This window comes from Pan troglodytes, chromosome 4 (assembly GCF_028858775.2).
Source record: "Pan troglodytes isolate AG18354 chromosome 4, NHGRI_mPanTro3-v2.0_pri, whole genome shotgun sequence".
NCBI classification, from domain to species: domain Eukaryota; kingdom Metazoa; phylum Chordata; class Mammalia; order Primates; family Hominidae; genus Pan; species Pan troglodytes.
In genome coordinates this window covers 91,863,223-91,886,673 of record NC_072402.2, presented here as the reverse complement: position 1 = coordinate 91,886,673, position 23,451 = coordinate 91,863,223, and the positions used below count along the sequence as shown (strand labels likewise).

General features: G+C 34.1%; 1 long non-coding RNA gene across 1 annotated transcript in view; it reads left to right on the top strand.

The window, feature by feature from the left end:
* Nucleotides 1–21,242, top strand: part of LOC107971464 (uncharacterized) — a 43,295-nt gene extending 22,053 nt beyond the window's left edge. The window contains exons 3-8 of the long non-coding RNA XR_008548247.2: nucleotides 16,421–16,518; nucleotides 18,469–18,576; nucleotides 19,685–20,259; nucleotides 20,356–20,529; nucleotides 20,724–20,802; nucleotides 21,104–21,242. This is a non-coding gene — a long non-coding RNA (uncharacterized LOC107971464). The remainder of the gene's footprint in view (nucleotides 1–16,420; nucleotides 16,519–18,468; nucleotides 18,577–19,684; nucleotides 20,260–20,355; nucleotides 20,530–20,723; nucleotides 20,803–21,103) is intronic.
* The last annotated feature ends 2,209 nt before the right edge of the window (nucleotides 21,243–23,451 follow it).

Sequence of the window (23,451 nt, the reverse complement as noted above, 5' to 3'; positions counted from 1 at the left end):
CTTAATATTAACTGTCACAGCAGCTCTCTGGGAGCTCTTTTTTAAAGGCCCTAATCTCATTTGTGAGCATTTCACTCCAATGACCTAATTACCTCCCAGAGGCTCTACCTCCAAATAACCTCACAATGGGGAATGGGTTTCAACATACACATTTTAGAAATACATAAACATGCAGACTATAGCAAACACACTTTATAATGAAATAACATTTTGGTGACTCCTTGACCTTGGGGACAGGGGAGAATATAAACTGCATGGGGGACAAAGAGAACTTTGTGGGTGATAGCAAAATTTTGTATCTTTATTGTGGCAATGTGTTCATAGGCATATAAACAGTCAAAACTAACCCATCATTCTTTAAACTGATACAGCTTCTTGCATATAAAATATAAACAAATAAATGTGATTTATATAAAACTTGCTTCATATGTTCCAGACAAAAGGATAGTTTTGGGAAAATGTGGTAAAGTACAATCATTGAAGTAGAATTTTAATTAACATAGTTGCTTAAAACTTTGAACAGAAGTATTTAAGAAAAAAATTAAGACACTTAAAAAGAATGGTTTGCAGTGTAGAATTGAATAATCTCTATTATAATATTAATATTATTTTGCCTATAATTTATTGTAACTTGTCTTTTATACTAAGATTAAACAGCATTATGAGATCTAAACACCATTTGCCCTATGCTGCTTCTAGATTCAAACACAAGATATTTATTTATTTATTTATTTATTTATTTTGAGATGGAGTCTTGCTCTGTTGCCCAGCCTGGAGTGCAGTGGTGTGATCTCGGCTCACTGCAGCCTCTGTCTCCCAGGTTCAAGTGATTTTCCTTCCTCAGCCTCCTGAGTAGCTGGGACTACAGGCGTGTGCTACCACGTTTGGCTTATTTTTGTATTTTCAGTAGAGACAGGTTTCACCATGTTGGCCAGGATGGTCTCAATCTCCTGACCTTGTGATCCATCTGCCTCGACCTCCCAAAGTATTGAGATTACAGGCGTGAGCCACTGTGCCCAGCCACAAACACAAGTTATTTTAATGAGTTGCAGATGTAATATTGCTTCATAAAGTGCCTATGCCAGTCACAGGTTTCTGAGCCCAAAATAAATTCTCAGTTATATGGAGACTGTGTAAAGTTCTTTCTAATTTCCTATTTATCAAAACACTTATCTGTCTTACCTATTCTGACTTTATTTTGGTTGACATCATTTCTATTTTGTAAAGTGTCCAATTTATTGGCTATTTTTATTGTTCAGAAGAAAAATATTAAAATGCTAAAGTGAAGGAATAGGATAATCAATGTTATCATTAAATTTGTTGGTTATATATTTGGATAGTATATTGATGACTTTCCATTTTGGGATAGAGGATTAACTCTAACATCATAGGAATTATTTCTAAGTAGACAAAGGCTTAGTAGAGTTAGAAAGGAAAGTGTCTTTAGTGTTCATGAAACCCAAACCCTGTATTCCAAAGTTAACAAATATTAAATGAAGCAACCCGACAATCAAATTTCATGTTTATATATATTAACAACTAAACTATCAAAATATTATGTTTGCAATAACAAAATGAAATAATGTAGATATATACAATTCTTTAGGGATATACAATTCTCCATCTTTTGCTACAACTTTCATTACTTTTTCTTTTGTTTAGAAAAAGAGCATGAGAACAAGTAGATATTTTTAAAAGTAAAAACAAAACAAAAAACTAAGGGAAAAGTCTCTATCTGTCAAATTTGCTTTACTCACATAACATAAATGGGAGAATAAAAGAGGAGTTCACAGGTAACCCATAGTCAGCATAAGAACAAGATAATGCACATTTTACCTGAAGAAGATTCTTAATCTTAATGTGACAGATTTTCATAATGTTTCTTATTTTTTTCAATCTTTTTACTCTCAATGACTATAAGCCAGTTTTAAGACGGGGGAGAAAATTGCTGACCAGTACTTCTCAAGTGTCATCATGAAAGATAAAGAGAAACTGAACATTTTTTCACATGACAAAAAATTGTTCCCCATGGGAGCAGATTAAGAACACATAACAATTGAATGCAATGTGAAATCTTGCATGAAAATGTTAGTAAAAGTAAGAAAAGTAGACTAGCAAACAACTAGTACAGTATGGCTGAAATGTGTTGATTAGTTAATAGTTAATAATATCTGTTACTAATCAATTACTTTAACTTGATACAATTTTTTTTTTATTGGCTAATAATTCTATGCTTATGCAGGATGTTAAAACAATTGGGGAAGGTGAATGAAGGTATATAAAAACGTGTTCTGTTATTTCTGAAAATGTTTGATAGTCTCTATTTCAAAATGAAAAGTTATAAAATAAAATAAAAACAAGCTGCAGATCATTTTTTACATGTGTTCTTTTTAAAGAAATTACAAATAGTGGAAAACTTTTCCAACAACCGTATTTACAAAATCTTTTAAAATACATTTTACCTTTGAACAGTGTAGGGGTTGGGAACACTGACCCCAGCACAGTCAAAAATCCATGTATAACATTTGATTCCCCAAAGATTAAATTACTAATAGCTTACAGTTAATCATAAGCCTTATCAATGACATACATAGTTAATTAGCATATATTTTGTATGATATATAAAAATTCTACTGTATTCTCACAATAAAGTAGGCCAGAGAAAAGAAAATGTTATGAAAAAATAATAAGGAAGAGAAAATACATGTAGTATTCATTAAATAGAAGTGGATCATCATAAAGGTCTTTATCCTTCAGTCTTCATAATGAGTAGGCTGAGGAGGAAGAAGAGGAAGGATTGGTTTTGCTGACTCAGGGATGGCAGAGGCAGAAGAAAATTTGCATTTAAGTGAACACTTGCAGTTCAAACTCATGTTGTACAGAGTTTAAATGTACTGTTTTACTGATGATAATTTTTAAAAAGACATAGATTGGCCGGGTGGTGGCTCACACCTGTAATCCCAGCACTTTGGGAGGTGGAGGTGGGCGGCTCATGAGGTCAGGAGATCGAGACCATCCTGGGTAACAGGGTGAAACCCCGTCTGTACTAAAAATACAAAAACAAAATTAGCCGGGTGTGGTGGTGGGCACCTGTAGTCCCAGCTACTTGGGAGGCTGAGGCGGGAGAATGGCGTGAACCCAGGAGGCAGAGGTTGCAGTGAGCCGAGGTCACGCCACTGTACTCCAGCCTGGGCGACAGAGTGAGACTCCATCTCAAACAAACAAACAAACCACGTAGATCATCAGTTAAGTCAAACTTTTGTAAAGCAAAATCTGAGAAAGTTAAAGATGATTCAGTGAATTTTACAGAGACAGACATTCACAAATTTTGGAGAAGCTTTTTGGTCTAGTTATTAGTCAGGTTTTTGCAACAATGGTATTTGAAGGTCATTTGAAGGTTTTATGGTACACAGGGCCCCTTACTTCACAGATGCATACAATGAAACCTAGAGGACATCATGAAGGCAGGTCCATAAATACAACACCTTTCCAAATACTTGATTTCTTGTCTCATATTCTCACTTTTTAATTTCAGTAATTAATTAGAACATAACTTTAACATAGGTGCACCAACTGAAGGCTGAAAGCACAAAGAGCTATTTTCAGGAAAGACTCAGAATATTTATTGCCTTCTGCACTGTTCCGCTTTCTCTTGCTGTTGCTTTGTGAATAGAAAAAAATTTGTTTTAATGTTGCAAACATTTTAATAATATTTTCTTTAGAGGAGGAATTCTGGGACATAGAATAGATGGAATATAAAGAAAAGATTCTTTATAGCTTTTGACAGCATGGGAATGAGAAATTAGAAGGAAAACAATGATGACCAAAAAAATGCTGCTTATTATTTAGTAAACCTGGGCAGAGTGCTGCATAATTGATGCCTATGATTTAAATGTGGAAGAGGAAAATAATTCTGCGAATCCAATCTTTGCTAATTTCATCTTTTTGCTTGGCTATACTTTTAATGAATAGTTAACCTAAATTATAATCTTAGAAAAGCAGATAAATGCAAAGACCAAATGCTCTTTTTTGTGCTAAATCCATGAACCTTAGCTAAAATCCCATATCATGTAGAAAAGTGTCCATGGTAAAAAAATGTCCCTCTGCCACTTATTTGTCCAGATAACCTGTTTACGTATTTTTGGGTGGTATTTACACAATTTTACAGGTTTTAACTTTATCTTCCCATTTTTATAATTGAAATAATTTTAATAAGAATATATATAAAGCAGATAAGATAATCATTTTTTCTCACTGTCCATTGATTCAGTTATGTATTTTACTATTTGTATTTATTCACTTTTTACTGCTTATTTTATTTTTTCAGTTTAGAAACAGGAAAACAACACTCTTTGGATGATGTATTCAGATAATGTAACATCAGAAGCCATGATGATCTGCATAAACTTCATTATTTTATATAAATCATTTTATAATCTATAATAAAACTTTCATTTTCAGATTATTACATAAAATTATTACACTTGCTAAATCAAGGAAACTTCTAGGTGATTTATTCTTAAAGTTACCAATAAATTCAGTCATCAAATTAGTTCAAGATAACTTCCTAAAACTTTTCTGTGATTATTATGTCCTTATATAAGAATACCCTTGAAGTTAAATTAATAATCTCAAACATTCATAAACATTTGACAAAGATATAGGTTTTTAATTTTTTGGATAATGTGGAATGAGATGTAGTTTGTCCAGGTTTTATATCCCAGAACAATCCATATTTAAGTCAAGCTTTAGAAGAAAATTAGGGAAAACTTCTTCAAGATAACATTTTGTGCCTATGGAGTCCTATGAGAATTTAGGGAAGAGATGCCTGTTTAATTTTCTTGATCAGGTTGGAATCAGGAGCACTTATTGAGGGTGAAGTTGTAGAGATGTGGAGGAATCTTGAAGTCAGGGGTGACATTTTGCATTTGTTTTTCTTCAGATATTTGAACAAAATGGTAAGCAAAGTCTAAAAGGGGAATGTCAATGGTTCAAGTTATTTTGGAGATCATGACTTTGTAGTTTCCCATGTTATAGACCTGGAGTGGCCTTTTCTATCCAATTCTTCCAGTTTCTAGGTGTATAAACAGGGATTCTGAATTTAAATATCAATCTGAAGAGGCTTTCTGTGAGGGTAGATTAGAGTATAAGAGATTAGACAAAAACTGGTGACAGAGAAGTTCAAATTAGAACCTGTGGTTCTGAACCTAAAGGGGCAGGAAATGTTGTTATAGAAAATGTGAGACACTTTGAAAGATAATAACTGAGATGACAGAGAGAGAGGGTTTTAAATTTAACATACTGAAGTAGAAAACCCTTGGGTGGTTATAAGATTTATAGTGAGAAACATTTTAAAAATAACTAAAAGGGAATGGAGGTGAAAATCACTTGAGTGAAAAATAATTAAGATTAGTCACCTAATTGTAGGGTTATCTCATTTTTTTTTTGACATTGAAAACTTATGGTACAGTTGAAGTATTTATAGTGAAAAAGAAGGAAGAGAGTTGGGGATGAAATAACAAGGAGATTGTATTAGTTGTTTTCACACTGCTATAAAGAACTTCCTTGAGACTGGGTAATTTATAAAGGAAACAGGTTTAATTGACTCACAGTTCTGCATGGCTGGGGAGGCCTCAGGAAACTTACAATCATGGTGGAAGGGGAAGCAGGCACCTTCTTCACAAGGTAGCAGGAGAGAGAGAAGGACAAAAGAGGAATTTCCACAGAGTTATAAAAGAACCGGATCTAGTGATAACTCATTCACTATCACGAGAACAGCTCGGGGGTAAGCAGCCCCATGATCTAATCACCTCTCTCCCTTGACACGTGAAGATTACAAGTCCCTCCCACAATAGGAACACGTTGGAATTACAATTCGAGATGAGATTTGCAGAGCCAAAATTTATCAGAAATCAAAAGCGTTTTAACCTGGGAAAAAAATATGTTATTTTATCCTTAAAAGGACATAAGACATTTCTAGAGAAGGCTGAAATAGTATCATCTTGAAAACGCAAGTGATAAACCGTGGGAAGTTATAGGCCTTCTTCGATGAAATCAAGATGACACAGGGTAGAATGTGTAGTTTAAAATTAGATAAACTGCATGAAAATAAGATGAACCTTCAGAAAATTCTAGGATTCAGCTAAGTAGCTGGCACTTACGATACTCTAGGTAAAAATAATACTTTGGTTGTATTTACAATTGAATAAAGTTAACAGTGGGGATAGCATGATAAGTTATAGGTGGAACCTATTTATATTATAAACCAATTACACTTAATCTTCCAAAGGAATAATATATTTCTTATACAACTAAGTGATTTTGTACATCCAAATAAAAAAATTATGCTAGAAAGGTAGAAAGAGAATATTGGGAGCCTTCATTTGATAGAAAAGTAATGTTTCCAATCAAGTTGTAGAGTGGACACAGATTATTACAGGTAGTTAGATGGCATGAGCATGGCAGGAAAGGGCTCTGACCCCACCCACTAGGTACATCAGGTGATGGTTTGACAATTATCACACTACTTTTTCAAAGCCAGGGAGAGACAATCTCCTGATGCTCCACAGCTGTTAACACTAAATTATTGATTGAATGCAGATTCCAGGGAGAAGAAACTTCCTGGGTATGTGCACTAGGAGACAAGATGGTGACACATGACCTTCCAGGGACACTCCACTAGAAAAAAAAAATGAAGAAAGCCTCAGATAGGCATGCACACAAATTTCTAAACATACTGTGTGTGTTCAATTCCCAAAGGTAGGAAGGACACTGCGCATGAGGGAAGCCCACCTTAAGGGAAGAATCATGGTAAAGAGGCAAGCCTATAAAAGCCCTAGGATCAAGGTTAAATGCCCCTTTTCTTTCTTTGACCTTCAGGTGCCCTCTTGAATCTCTTCCAAGTAAATCTTCCTTTCTTTCCTATTCTAAAGCTTTTTACATAACCTTCCACTTCTGCTCTGAAACTTGCTTTGGTCTCTCTGCTTTATGCCCCTCAGTCGAATTCTTTCTTCTGAGGAGACGAGAACTGAAATTGCTGCAGACCCATAGGAATTTGGAGTCAGTAACTCAGGGTAACTCAGATCTCCTACACCGGTAACAAGATGACATTAATTCCTTCAAATATGCTTTGCTTAACTCTTCCACACATTTTTTTCCCAAGTAAATTTATGTTATAACAGCTTCAAATACTTCTCTGGAATAACTTTCCACATTTGCCCATAGCTCTCTTTAGTATTTTGCTTACATGAGGCAGCACAAAAGTAACCACAAGGCAATCCAGTAATCTCACCTTAAATGATCTCTCACCTTTGAGGTGGTTTAAAACCACGTAGATTTATGGACTCCATCCCCATTTCCCAGTTCATTGGGACAGAGAATAAATATCACAGTGAGCATTCCACATTGCACATCAAAGCTTAAGCCCACTGTATCAGTGGCTTATTCCTTTTTTCTTTCATGTTTTTCCTATTCCTCTTGAGATTACTGTGATGAAACAACTAATAAATAAACCCTAACATTTTTATGCGCTCAATATCAAGTCTTCCTGAGTGGTTCTATGGTATGAGGTTCATTGTTTTATGAAGTTCATTCAGTAAGAAACAGGGAGTTTCCACAGTTGTGTGAGAAATCTTGAGAAATAAGCAGGTCAAAGAAGATAGCTCAGTGGTTACATCAATAGAAACAGATTGAAGAGAGAAAAGAACAGCAAAGACAGCAGTTAAATTTGACATCTGTAGCTCAATAACATGAAGAGAAGAAACCACTCTAAGAACTTTTTGTGAATTAAAGAATAAATTGATTCTAATTTATCCCAACATGTTGAAAGAAGTAAATGGGAGAAAATATAGGAAGATGACCTGGAAACAGTCAAAATAACTACAATGGTTTGTTGCTGAGATGGATGATATCCCTTAATTCCTTTCACAGTTTAAATGTGAGTCTCTGATGGAGGTTCTTACTTTATCTAATGCACAGTGGTAGCCAGAGAAGCTTCTAGGGAGAGTAAAAGAAACAGAAAGACATGGGAGCATGAGCACAAAATATGTCTGTATTAATACAGAAGTTATTATAGGTCACTTTTTTTTTTTTTTTTTTGAGACAGAGTCTCACGCTGTCACCCAGGCTGGAGTGCAGTGGCGCAATCTCTGCTGACTGCAAGCTCTGCCTCCTAGGTTCAACATTTCGCCTGCCTCAGCCTCCCAAGTAGCTGGGACTACCGGCACATGCCACCACGCCTGGCTAATTTTTTGTATTTTAGTAGAGACGGGGTTTCACCATGTTGCTCAGGCTGGTCTCGAACTCCTGAGCTCGTGATCTGCCTCGGCCTCCCAAAGTGCCAGGATTACAGGCGTGAGCCACCACGCCCGGCCTTAAAGGTAACTTTTTATTGGAAAGTTTGCATTACGTTGACTACTTCTAATGAATAAATGAATTTTAAAAATACAACTCTAGTTAGGTGAGTGTTAGGGTATTGATATTATAAATATGATAAGCAATATAGAATGTTAGTGCAATTTTGGAAGTGGGTTCTATGACAATTAGTTCACATATATTAAAATTTTATTTGAAGTATTAAGAGAATCACAAAGGTCTGCAGATAATGGAATAAAGAACTGGAGTTTGGGGGTGGTCAGGAATATTTAGGATTGGGGAATAAGGAAGAATTTATTGGGAGTGACATCTGAACTGTGTTTTGACTTTAGATATGTGTAATGGAAAATTGAAACCAATCATGGGGCATAAGGAGGAACATTACATAGGTCAGATTTAAAGAATGTCTCTGAGGGAAAATAGTGGAAAGCTCTAAAGGAAGGTAGGTTAGATTCAGAATTGTTTACTTAAATGACACAGTAATGAATTTTAACTTCATTCCCTACACTATGATATAAAACTACAAATAGATTAGCCTGTACACCACCTACCCTCCCACTTATGAATGGTTATACTTTAATATAAAGTCTTTATTTCTAGCAGAGATATAATGAAAGACATTCAAACTTGAAATCTGTATTAGAAAATGTGTCTGTTATGTTCTTCAATATTTGTATCAGATAACGAACTACATTACATTTTTTTTGAATTTAGTGAAATGAAAAATGTCTCTGGAAGATCATTTATAAATTATTTTTCTTAAAATAAAGACAAGCATTTGGCTTTTCAGCCATGGCTGAATTCCTCTTCCATCTGATTCTTTAAAAAAAAGGTTTTTAATAAAAAAGGATTGTTTGGTTTTTTTTTCCATTTTATTGATTTCAGAGAGTTGTTCCCCAAAGCAATTATTGTGTATGTAAATTTTTTCAGATAGTTGTTTTCTCTCACCCTATACACTGTGCTTTTAATTTATGCATTTTTCCTCCTAATGCATGTAGATAATATATACCAAATTCATAGACTTAGGAATGAAGAAGTCTGATATAACACAGAAAATTCCACAGAAATAATTCTGGCTTTGTGGTTTTTATAATTCTAAATTTTGTCTTGAGGTAAAAGATGTAGAAGAGTCATGGTTATTTTAGTTGATTTCTGCTCATGTGTGGATACAAATAGAAAAAAAAATGTACTAGGGAAGAGGTTAGAACCATTACTATTGGTGGATCAATTAGATGTACCTTACAATACAACCTAGATAGGTGGGGATCTGAGAGCAGACTGTGAGTTGCTCAAAATTAGAATTGAAAAAGCAAATTCACTCATACCACCATGTAAAAAATTGGTGACAATTTATTTATTTTTTATATTGAGCTGACATGCAATAATTGTACATAATTGTGGGTTACAGAGTGATATTTTGAAACAAATATACAATATGTAATGATCAAATCAGGGTAATTAGCATATCTGTCAACCCAAGTACTTATCATTTCTTCATGTTGTTAACATTCAAATTTCTCTCTTCTAGCTTTTGGAAAATATACACTAAATGATTGTTAACAATGTTTACCTTACACTGCTACAAAACACTGGAAGTTTTTTCTTCCATCTAGCTGTAACTTTGTGTTCATTAACCAAATTCGTCTTATAATCCCCTCCCACTAACTTGCCCAACTTCTAATGACCACAATTCTATTCTCTATTTCTATGAGCTCTTTAAAAAAAAAAAACAACAACAACAACAAAAAAAACTCCCATATACAAGTGAAAACATGCAGTGTATTAGTCCTTTTAACTGGGGTGTGATGATTTCTCATTGTGGTTTTTATTGCATTTCTCTGATGATTAGTGATGTTGAGCATTTTTTAATTTACTTCTTGGTCATTTATATACCTTTTATTTTTTTGAAACGAGGTCTTGCTCTGTCCCCTAGGCTGGAGTGCAGTGGCGCGATCTCGGCTCACTGCAAGCCCCGCCTCCCGGGTTCACACTATTTTCCCTCCTCAGCCTCCCGAGTAGCTGGGACGGCAGGCACCCGCCACCACGCCCGGCTACTTTTTGTATTTTTAGTAGAGACGGGCTTTCACCGTGTTAGCCAGTATGGTCTCGATCTCCTGACATCATGATCTGCCCGCCTTGGCCTCCCAAAGTGCTGGGATTACAGGCGTGAGCCACCGCGCCCAGCCTATATGCCTTCTTTTGATAAATGTTTATTAGATCCTTAGCCAATTAAAAAAATCTATTTTTCTCTCTCTCTTTTTGGCTGCTAAGTTGTTTGACTTACATGTATATTCTGGATATTAGTCCCTTGTCAATGAATAGATTGCTTGTATTTTCTCCCATTTTACAGGTTGTCTCTTCACTCTGTTGTTTTCTTTGCTGTTCAGAGCTTTTTAGTTTGATGTGGTCTCATTTATCTATTTTAAGTTTTGTTGCCTGAGCTTTTGAAGTCTTACCCATAAAATCTTTGCTTAGACCAATTTTCTGAAGCATTTCCTCTTTGTTTTCTGATAGCAGATAATTTCAGGTCTTATGCTTAACTCTTTAATCCATTTTGAGTTGATTTTTGTGTCGAGATGGAGATCTATAATAGTTTCACTCTTCAGCATAGGAATATTTAGTTTCTGTACCACCATTTATTGAAAACAATGTTCCTTCCCCAAATCATGTTCTTGGTACCTTTGTCAAAAATCAGTTGGTTAAAAAGCATAGATTTATTTCTGGGTGCTCCTTACGTTTTATTGGCCCGTGTGTTTGTTTTTCTACAAAAACCATGCTTCTTTGGTAACAATAAATTTGTAGCATATTTTGAAGTCAAGTAGTATGATGCCTCCATCTTTCTTCTTTTTGCTCAGTATTGCTTTGGCTATTCAGAATCTTTTATATTCTCATAGGAATTTAGTATTGTTTATTTCTGTGGAAAAAATAGATATTTCATAGGTCTTTCATGTAATCTGTAGCTGCTTTGGATAGTGTGTTCAATTTATCAATATTAATTCTTCCAGTGCATGAGTATGGGATGTTTTTCCATTTTTTGTGCGTATGCGCTTCAGTTCCTTTTCATCAGTGTTTTGTAGTTTCTGTTGTAGAGATCTTTCATCTCCTTGGTTAAATTTATTTCCAGTATTTTATTTTGTTTTGTAGATATGTAAATGTGATTGCTTTCTTGATGATTTTCATTATTGGTTTACAAAAATGCAAATAAATTTTGTGTGTGATTCTGTTTCAGGCAAATTTACTGAATTTGTTTATCAGTTCTAAGAGTTTTTTGGTGGTCTTTAGGTTCTTCTATGTAAAAGATTATGATGTATGAAGAGGGAAAATTTGAGTTCTTCTTTTCTAATTTGGATGCTTTTTTATTTCTTACTTTTGCCTAGTTGCTCTGGCTGGCACTTCCAGTACTATTTTGAATAACAGTGGTAAAATTGAACATCTTTGTTTTGTTGCAGCTCTTGAAGAAAAGGCTTTCAGTTTTTCCCCATTCAGTATGATGTTAGCTTAAGTTGGTTATATGTAGCCTTTATTATGTTGAGGTATATTCCTTCTATACCAAATATATTGAGAGTTTTTATCATGAAGTGGTATTGAATTTAATCAAATGATTTTTTGCATCTATGGAGATGATCATATGCTTTGTGTCCTTTATTGTATTGTGATGAATTACATCTGATATTTATATGTTAAACCATTCTTCCATTCTTGAAATAAATCCTACTTGATCATGGTGTATTATCTTTTTGATGTGTTATTGGACTTAGTTTGTTAATATTTTGTTGAGGATTTTGCAGTTATGTTCTTCAGGGATATTAGCCTTCAGTTTTTGTTGTTGTTCTGTCTTTGTCTGATCTTAGCAATGGCAGCCTCATAAAATGAGATATGGATAATTTTTTTAAAATAGTTTCAGAAGAATTGGTGTAAGTTCTACTTGAAAAGTTGGGTTTAATTTAGCAGTAAACCCCTGTGGTCCTGGCATTTTCCTTTTGAGGAAACTTTTTATTATGAATTCAATCTAGTTACTGGTTATTGTTCTGTTCATGTTTTCTATTTCTTTCTGATTTAATCATGATAGGTTTCACGTGTACAGAAAATAATTTTCTCTTGGGTTTTTAATTTTTTGGCATATAGTTGTTCTCACTAGTGTCTAATGATCCTTTGAATTTCTGAAGTATCAATTGTAATGCCCCTTTTTTCACTTCTGATTTTATTTATTTGGGTCTTCTTTTTTCTTACTTAGGCAAAATAGCGGTTGGTCTATTTTTTTTATATATTTCAAAAACCAACTTTTTGTTACATTGATTTGTTCATATTATATGTTAGTCTACATTTTGTTTAGTTCTGCTCTAATCTTTATTGTTTCTTTCCTTGTACTAATTTTGAGTTTGGTTTATTCTTCCTTTTCTAGCTTCTTAAGGTGCATTGTTCATTTATTTGAATTATTTCTGCTTTTTTGATGTACATTTTTATTGCTATAAACTTCCCCCTTAGCATTGCTTTTGCTGTATCCCATAAGTTTTGAAATGTTTTGTTTCTGCTTTCATTGATTTCAATCAATTTTTTAATCCTTTTTTGATTTCATCATTGAAACACTGAACATTTAGGGACATATTATTGAAACTTTCATGTGTTTATACAGTTTCCAGAGTTGTTCTTGTTATATTATTAATTTCTAGTTTTTTAAAGTTGTGGTTTGAGAATATACATTTTATTAATTTAAGTTTTTAATGTAATTGAGATTTCTTTTGTTGTCTAACATATGGTCTATGTGTGTTTATGAGAAGAATGTGTGTTCTGCAGCTATTGGATGAAATGTTCTGTACTTGTTAGGTTAATTTGGCCTGTAGTGCAGTTGAAATCCAATGTTTCTTCATTGATTTTCTGTAAACATGATCTGTCCAATGCTGAAAACGGGGTGTTGCAGTTCCCTACTATTTTGTAGTTTGGTCTATCTCTCTCGTTTGCTCTAAAAATATTTACTTCATATATCTAGATGCTCCAGTCTTGGGTGCATAAATTACAGTTGTTATATCTTCTTCCTGAGTCATGCCCTTTATCATTGCATAATAACCTTCTTTGTCTCTTTATTGTGGTTTTTGCCTTAAAGTCTATTTTGTCCAATATAAGTAGAGCTCCTACTTCATGCTGCTGTTTTCTGTTTGTGTGGAGTATCTTTTTCCATTCTTTACTGTTGCTCTGTCTGTCCTTACATAGAGAGAAATAAGTTTCCTGTAAGCAGCTTATAGTTGGTTTGGTGTTTTTCATCCACTGAGCTGATCTATATATTTTAATTGGGAATGTCAATCATTTAAATTTTTAATTGTTATTTGTAGGTGAAGACTTACTTTCATCATTGTGTTAGTTGGTTTCTGATTTTCTTTTATATCCTTTATTTTTTCTTCCTCTCTTATTGTTTAGTGTTGTAATTTGGTGGTATTTATAGTGATAACATACGATTCCTTCCTGTTTTTTATTTGTGTATCTGCTCTAAGTTTTATACTGTCATGTTTACATAGTGATAGATATTGTCCTTTTGCTTTGAGATGTAGGATTCCCATAAGCATTGTTTTGTAGGTCATGATAATGGTGATGAATTCTTTGTTCTTGTTAGTCTGAGAAAAACTTTATTTCTTCTTTATTTCTGAAGTTAATCTTTGCTGTGTATAGTATTTTTAGTTGACAGAGGGTTTTTTTTTTTTTTTTTTTTTTTTTTTCTTTTTTCCACAAATACATTATGCCATTCTTGCCTGGCCTGCAAGGAGTTTGCTGATAAAGGCTGTTAGTCTAATGGAGATTCCCTTATATGTGATTTGATACTTTGTTCTTTGCTGTCTTTAGAATTCTCTTTGACTTTGAAAGATTGATTATAATGTGCCTCACAGAGGAACTTTTTGAGTTAAATCCATTTGTAAATCTTTCATCCGTATTAGTCAAAAGCTGCATTAGCCCCTAACAAGAGAGTTAGCTTATCCTTTGAAGTTTGAAGTTAGGTATTCACTTCTCTAGCTATGAAAGTTCTAGATGGCATCTTCTTCCAATAAAAGGCTGTTTTGTCTACATTGAAAATCTGTTGCTAGTGTAACTACTTTCATCACTTATCTTAGCCAGATAGACTTTCAGGATAACTTGTTGTAGCTTCTACATCAGCATCTGCTACTTTACCTTGAACTTTTATATTATGAAATGTTTTTTTCCTTGAATTTTATTTACCAATCTTTGCTAGCTTCAACTTTGTGTTTGCAGATTCATCACCTCCCTCAGCATTCGGAGAATCCAAGAGAATCTGTTTTAGCCTTCTACATGCCTTCCTCACTGAGCTTAATTATTTCTACCTTTTGATTTAAAAATGAGAGATGTTTTAATTTAAAAATGAGAGATGTTCTTTGTTTCACTTGAACACTTCGAGGCCATCGCAGGGTTATTATTCAGCATAATTTTAATTTTTTTGTGTCTCAGCAAATAGGAAGTTTTGAAGAGAGGAAGATATAGGGGAATTGCTAGTCAGTGGAGCAGTCAGAATACACACACTCTTTTTTCAATTAAGTTCACCACCTTATATGAGTATGATTCATACTGCCCCCAAACAATAACAATAGTAACATCAAAGACACTAATCATAGATTCCCACAAAATATATAATAATAATACAGAAGTTTGAAATAATGTGAGAATTACTAAACTGTGGCACTGGGACACCAAGTGAGCACATACAGTTGGAAAAGTGGCAATGATAAACTCACTCAATGTGGGGTTGCCATAAACATTCACTTTGGAAAAAATTAAATAACTCCATGGTGCAATAAATGAAGCACAATAAAACAAGGTATGGCTGTACCAGCTAACTGTGGTCTATAGTTTAGTAAGTTGGGTGATAAAATCTTTGAGAAGCCATGCTTTTCATTGGAACTACAACCTACTCCAGATAGAGAAAGAAGATAATAAACTTCTACAAAATACAGATACAGCCAACCACTTATGCTGAAGAGGATGACATAGAAAAAAAGGCAGATGGGGAATTAAAAGTTTTTGTTTATTTTAATCTTTCCTTGTTCATCAGTAAATCAAATGTAGAAGATACTGGTAGAATGTGCATATGTCAAGAAATGAAATAAAAACAGTTGAGATAGTTGCAGCATCCCCACTGCTCTTGTAGTTAGCTCATTGGATCTGATATTGCATGATACAAATGAATGATAAAATCCTTGGTAATAATTCTAATTTAAATTTTCTTTACTTACAATTATATTAAATAGCTAAAAAAAATTACCATTATAAGGTTAAGAAAGAGAGACCAGGATATACATTTAAAGGTTTTATATTTTAGTATATTTAATGTACTTTTTCTGCTTTTCTGGCTTTTTAAAGAGATCTCAATTTTTAGTTAGCTTTGGTCCCTCCAAATTGTATAATGAACTTAGTGTCACATGAATGTGTATTTTAAAAGATGAGAAAAATATTTGTCTTTTTGATCTTTAATTTTATGTGCCAATTGGATTGAATCAAGTAACTTCAGAGTAAACATTATTTCCAGATGTGTCCATAAGGCAGTTTCCCAGTGAGAGCAGCATTTGAATCAGTGGACTAAATAAAGGTGGCCTCCCTGTTGTTGGTGGGTTTTTTTTTTTGTTTTTTTTTTTTTGAGACGGAGTTTAGCTTTTGTTGCCCAGGCTGGAGTGCAATGGCGCAGTCTTGGCTCACTGCAACTTCTGCCTCCCAGGTTCAAGCAATTCTCCTGCCTCAGCCTCCCAAGTAGCCATGATTACAGGCACTCGCCACCATGCCTGGCTAATTTTTGTATTTTTAATAGAGACAGGGTTTCACCATGTTGGCCAGGCTTGTCTTGACCTCCTGACCTCAAGTGATCCTCCCGCCTCGACCTCCCAAAGTGCTGGGATTACAGGCATGAGCCACCATGCCCAGTCAGTGGTTATTTTTAAGGATCTGAATATAACAAAAGACAGAGGAAGGAAAACTTTGCACTTTTCTCCTGCGTAATTGCTTGAACTGAGTTATCTCATCTAAGATTTACATCATTTGTTCCTTTGTTTCTCAGGCCTTTGAGCTTATACTGAATTATACCACCAGCTTTCCTAGGTCTTGAAGCTTACAGACAGCAGATCTTGGGACTTCTCAGGCACCATAATCAATCATGTGAGTCAATTCTTCATAATACAGTTGACCTTTGAACCATTCAGGAGTTAGGAGCACTGACCCCCAGCACAGTAAAAAATCTGCATAATAATTTTGACTCCCCCAAAACTTAACTGCTAATATCCTACTGATTACCAGAAGACTTATTGATAACATAAACAACTAACTCATATTTTGCATGTTATATATCTATTATATACCATATTCTTACAATGAAGCGAGCTAGAAAAAAGGAAATGTTATTAAAAATTATGAAAAAGAGAAAACATATTTACTATTTATTAAGTGGAAGTGGATCATCATAAAGGCCTTCATCCTCATATTTTTCACATTGAGTAGGCCGAGGACGAGGATAAAGAGCAAGGATTTCTCTTGCTGTACTAGGGGTGGCAGAGGTAGAAAAAAAATTGCATATAAGTGGACCCATGCTGTTAAACTCATGTTATTCAAGGGCCAACTGTACATCAATAATGTATATGTATAGGTATTATATATAATGTTATATATGATAAACTATTTGTGTGTGTCTGTGTGTGTTCTGTTTTTCTAATGGACAGTGACAATACAGATTTTTGGTTTGGTTTCTCTGGAAAACCCTAACTAATATAGTCCAAATATGAAATATATATTTCTAATTAACAAAAACTTTATTTCAGCAAACAGAGAAACCATATTTCAGCAAAACCAAGGGAATTGATTTTCCTATGAAATTATAATATAATGGCTTAGGATAGAACTTTTGTAAGAATTACCTAGAAAACACAGAGGTAATAAAATTGCAGTGGTATATTTACCTGTACTTTTAAAAATTGCCATTCTTTCAAGCAGCAATCCCCACTTTACATTATATTTCATTAATCTCTTTCTAAAAAGAACTTGAAATACATCAATTGCTTTAGCAGAGTGTTATACATGGAATCTAGAGGATTATTTGAATATTATTCATATAAATTTGTTCATATATTTATGTTTTTGTCAACAATTGGTAATAAAATGAATAAGCAATCTTATATTAGTATCCCAGTTGTAACAATCAAATCAAATTAATAGATGTGGTTCATATCACTTCAATTAAGATAGTAACATAGAGTATTGTTCGCATACTAAGACTTCATTGCCAAGGTAAGGAAATAAGATACCTTGATATTGTTTTTGAATTTTACCCAAAAGATATACAATTTTCTCATGTCCTAGATAAAGAAAAATCAAAGTAAGAGACCTATTCGAGATTTACAGAGGAAGACAATCTTTTCTTCTCACCTTGGTACCAAATAGACAGTAAAAGTCTGCATAAAGATGTTTCCATTAAGTCTATTGAAATCAACTTTGTTTTAAAGTTTAATGTGTTTTCTTATGTGATAAGGTTGTTGACCAGTGATAAGATTTTCTGGCAGAGTAAAGTTTTAAGAAAAACAGTTATTGACTTTCAAAGACTCTTCCTGGCTGTCTTCTATTGTATGAGTATCTTCACATAGAATCTCAAAGATAAGAAGAAAAGAAGCAATTATTGAAGATATAGTAGATTTTTTTAACTAGCTAACAAGCTGTGCAAGTAGTGGAATATCTTGAAACTAACAATGAGAAGAGGAAGTCATTATCTCAGATAGCTAATCAAAGTGACCACACTTCTAAACTGACCACGCTTAATTAGTTATGGAAAGCATATTTTTCAACCCGCTATGTTAATTTTACAGAAAAAATATCATTGAGTTAGGACCCTATGGCACATAAGAATATTTTTTACAACAGTTAAACAAAGCATCTAGTAAAAGTAAAATTGCATAAATTTTGTAGGTTTTATTACTGAGGGATAGCAGGATAATGCAGTTATAATGTGAATTTGTTACAAGAGGGCAAATGTAAAATTGTTGAATATATACAGAAATAAACGATTTAATTATCATCTTCACTTTTTGTTTTAATTTGTATTTCATATGTCTTTTCTAACAGAGATAAATGATCCAATGATTCAGAACTTGAAAAGTGGTAGCTTTATGAATTCTCCTTAAGAAGAAACCTGTGCCCTGATCTTGCCTACTCACCCAAAGGCACTGTGAGGTAAAGAACAGGAGTGTGGATGGAAAATAAATGGAAAGTGAAAAGTATGGAAATTATAAAACCTCAAACACATTTAGGAAAAATACTAAGTAAAGGGATATGGGTATTTGGTCTAGGGACACAGACATGTAATTTATTTCAATATTTAAAAATTCACTTTCCCATGCATGATGTATAGTGACCACCATATGAGTTTTTAAAAATGTGCAGGATTTTTTTTTCTTGGCTTGATATACAGAAGAAAAGAAAACAAAAATTATGATAACCTCCTGATGCTAATTGACTGTTAATAATAAGCTTGTATATCAGGAAATTCATTCAACTCTTTTTGTGCTTAGAAACACAGGAAAACCACATTCCCAACACTTCTTTGAAGTCAGTTTGCAGGCCATGCAACCAAGTTCTGGACAATGGAATATAAAGAAAAGTGAAGCAAGTCATTTCCAGTTGGGCCTTTAGAAAATTCTGTGTGCTACCTCCGTTCCCTTTCCCCCTTCAAATCTTCCTTGGAAGCACTGAGTTAGATGGTAAAGTTACAAGAAGGAAGAAGTCACAGAATCATCATTTAATGGAGAAAGCTGTGGAAAGCTGTGAAGTGATCAACAAATAAAACATTAATGAGCAAAGACACAGGGATTTAGCAGTTTATTGCCACAGGATAGTTTAGAATATTCTGATCATGAAATAACTTTATATAGGAGTGAGGTGCTACATCATTAAAAATCTAACTTACATCGCAAAACATTATTTTCATGTCTCATATAGGAAGGCAGCAATTATAAAAGGGACTGCAAGTCAAGACATATAAGAGACTGACAAATATAAAGACAACCTACTGTAAATTGGGAGGCAGATGACATACTTACAAAACAGAGAATTAAGAAAAATGATAGTATGTATTTGTAGCCATTGGTGAATTTTTAAATATATGAGAAGAAATATTAGAGAGACTCCAGAAATTCAAGGCCTTCCAAGAGTAAGAGAGAATATGTCTGACATAAGATTTTATACAAAATAGGCCAGTAAAAGAATCTTGGTCTAGTAAAGTGACCCCCAGTGAAAGATCAAGTTAATGATGGGCCTCCTATCTTTTTTTTTTTTTTTTCAGATAGCATCAAAGGAACAGCTAGTAAGAGACACAGAGCCAGAAATCAGGGAAGTAAAATACACTTGACATCTACGTTTGGAAAGAAATTTTAGGAGGCAGAAGCAAATGGATCAGAAGCTGCTTATATTTTTGCAAGATTACCAAAGAAACCATTGGTGGAGAAAGTTCTGTGACCAACTTGTCTGAGTCTAGTAAGATTGAACGCTCACACACAAGTTTCATGAAGTGGGTTTGATACTTACAGATAAGCAGCAAGGACCAACAGGAGCTGATGATCTATGGTGAACTTTTTCCCAAGGCTCCGGAAAGCTGCCTAAAGTAGATGGAGTCTTCTCTGTGTGTGCCCCACTGGTCCTGCAGTTGAAGGATCCGGTAAAGCAGCCTGCCCTGGGTTTTATACTCCAGAGGAACGTGATTCGCTGGACTATAGCATTGAAGTGCATCCTGTTTCCGGGGGGCACTGGAACAGAGCCTGGTCTGTTCTAGCCAGTCCCTTTCTATCTCAGGATGTTGCATTCCCAGTACATTCTACAGTTATTCTTGAGAACTATAATCAAATAAGGAGGGAGAACTGGGTAAGTCCAAGGCTTATCTATACAAGCCTTTAAATATGCAAGACCAAAAAAAAAAAAAAAAAAAAAAAAAAGCCTTGGTTCTTATCTTTCTTTCAGGAAAGCAGAGACTCACTGTGGAACCCTCAAGGAGCATGTGGTCATCTTCATCCTTCAGTTTATAAATGGCCAAGGAGAGTAATGCAACAAAAACTTCTCAGAGTTAAGAGCCAGAGTTCCTAAAGAACCGTGGACAAAGGGTTCTGTCTAGTGGGCAGAATTCATCCAGCGAAGGTGCTTACTGCATTCCCAGCATGTGCTTGGGAACTTTATTAAAATTCCTTCCTATTGAGATTTAAATTGCTGTCCAGAATTATACAATATAATGAATGGGGGCATTCATTATGTGTATTCTATGCCTTCTCCATCATTGCATATTCAGTCCTCGTGCTAGAGAGAGGCAGATAATCTACCTTTTAAATTTATAGGTCTCCTAACTACAGAGGGTCACATCTGGATCTGATGGCACCTACAGAACTTGGACTCTGAGCGACAATCAGTGACCAGGTGTGACTTTATATTATCTCTGTCAGGGAAGGGTGAGAGTGTTCAATGTTTGAACGTAGAATAAAATGGTCTGGTGACCAAAAGGCTCTATTAAAGATAATATGAGATGTTCAAAACACTGGCTATTTTCTTGGGAACAAAAGTTGAACTTCTAAATCTTTCTCACAGATTGTAGACCAAAGGAATGAATTCTGATTGGCAGAATATAAGCCTACGTAATATAAAAAAGACTTCCAGGTTTGGCCCTCTGAGTCTTGACTCATTACACACCATCTCACAGCCTTATTTTGCCTTTCAACAGGAAATTTGGAACCCAGGTTTTCCCAACCTACATCTACAAAATGGAATGGGTCTGATTCGCAAGTTTTCAGAGAAAGAAGCCAACCTTAATCAGACTGTGATATGATGAGGAAATAAAACTTGCTGTGCTAATCAACTGATACTGGGAAGCATGTTTATTATAATAACATAGTCTATGCTTAACTTTTCTAAGAAACTAATGATCTGGAATATCGATAAAAAGAAAAAAGAAAGAAAGCAAAAGGACAGAAAGTTTTAGTGAGAATATGTCACTAAAAGAAAAATGCAAAAATCTCCAGGTAATTGTTCTTGTCTGTCACTATAATCAAAGTGGTATTTCACCCCCCATCTGTTGTCCCTGCTTTGATGAGTGAGAATAGAAGAGCAGTTCCTGGTTACATGTTGGCAACAGGAGGATATAAATATCAAATTGCCTTAAGCACTGGCAAAGGCTTAAGAGTCCATCCTAAATTGAGGGATTATCCAGTACCCTGTTTAGAATGGAAATAAATCCTTGCACAGTACTTTCAACTCAATAACTGAAAAAATGCAGAGAGCAAATTCAACAATTTGTATTACCAACAGCCAGCTGAGTCCAACTTTCTAAATCCATTGGAAAACAGAAAAGCAGAAAAGCAGAAAAACAGGCATCAGTAACTGTCCTAAAAAGTGAAGGACTCAGGAGGCTGAGGCAGCAGAATCACTGGAACCCAGGAGGCGGAGGTTGCAGTGAGCCGAGATGGTGCCACTGCACTCCAGCCTGGGCGACAGAGCGAGACTGTCTCAAAAAAAAAAAAAAAAAAATGTGAAGGACTGAGGGAAAGAAACAGAATAGACCATAATGAGTCAGATGCGAGATAAGAGAAACAGGGCCCGGAACATATGCCCTCAGATAGAATAAGAACAATATCAAAGATGAAAATCCAAGAAAACACCTTGAGGAAAATAAGATGATAGTAATACTAAATATATATGTTAAAGGACTAATTTTAATGAGATACATTCACATAGGTACTAAGAAAAATAAATTCAATGTGCAGATATTCCTTATGTATATACCAATGAAAGTAAAGAGACAGATAAAATAAGTCAGGCAAATGCTAACATAAGAAAATAGAGTCACATTATTTATTTTGTAATTTGATATCTGAATATTAAAAACTTACACTTTCTAATGTTCTATAATAAATTCTAAAGTGCAGATATAACTCCCATGAATGTTGACACACTAAGTAACAGTAAAATACATTAAGCAAATTAGAACTGTAAGAAAAAGGAAAGCAACACAGAATAAAAACAAGACTCAGTAGGTGATCTTTATCTAGAATCAGAACAATTAAAATAAAATAATGACTGGAGAAAAACTGAGGTAAGTACTATGTTTAATGCCTGTAAGCAAATATACGTATTTTGAATTGTGACATGATTAAAAGAGAACGTATGATTTTCAGGTGTTCATATAACACATTGAAAAATTAAGCATAAACTTCCCGAAATTCTTGTACCTAAATGTCATAAAATAAGTACCAATCATACCAACTACTTTTCTGAACATAATGCAATGAAATCTATAAAACAACTGATATTTTGTGGCTGTTTTTTACTGCATCAAAAGAAGACTAATAAAGCAATGTATTTACCCTGTGAATGTGTATGTTCAAATAATTTATATAGACTGTACACATAATATTCTTTTAATTTTCTTTATATTTCTTCTTATATATCCATTTTCTAAAATAGTGAGTTATGCCTTTATTCACTAGATTTTTTCTGTTTAAATTTGTTTAGGTATTATATTTGATATTTTATTAATTTCCATATTGATGTTTATCATTTACTTCTTCCAGTTTTCAAATATTTTATGATTAAAATTATAGATCATTGTTTTAAGACCATCTTATGTAAATAGCAAAGGTTTGATTTGTAATGATTTTATAAATATACATATTTTAATATAATCAAATTGTTAATACGCTGGTCTACACATTTGCCTTTAGTTTCCATTTTTACCCAAGATATGCTAGACAAATATTTTCATGTTATTCTAAAGATTAGAATTTTTATTTTGCTATCAATAGCTCTTTAATCTCTTTCATATGTTTTATCTACCTATATCTCTGTGTGATCTTTGTTAAACCCATATTCTGAGGTTTAGATTTCCCAGCCACCCAATACTGGTGGAAATTCTGATAGTTTTTGAAACCATGTCTCAAGACTTGTCCCATGGAAAATAAAGGGAATCTCTATGCTGTCATTGGCTGGGAACTGCTCTAGGGTGTTTACATCCCTGGCAATTTTTATTTTTCTCATGTTGAGCCCGAAAGAAAGTCACCGATCATGAAATGTGAG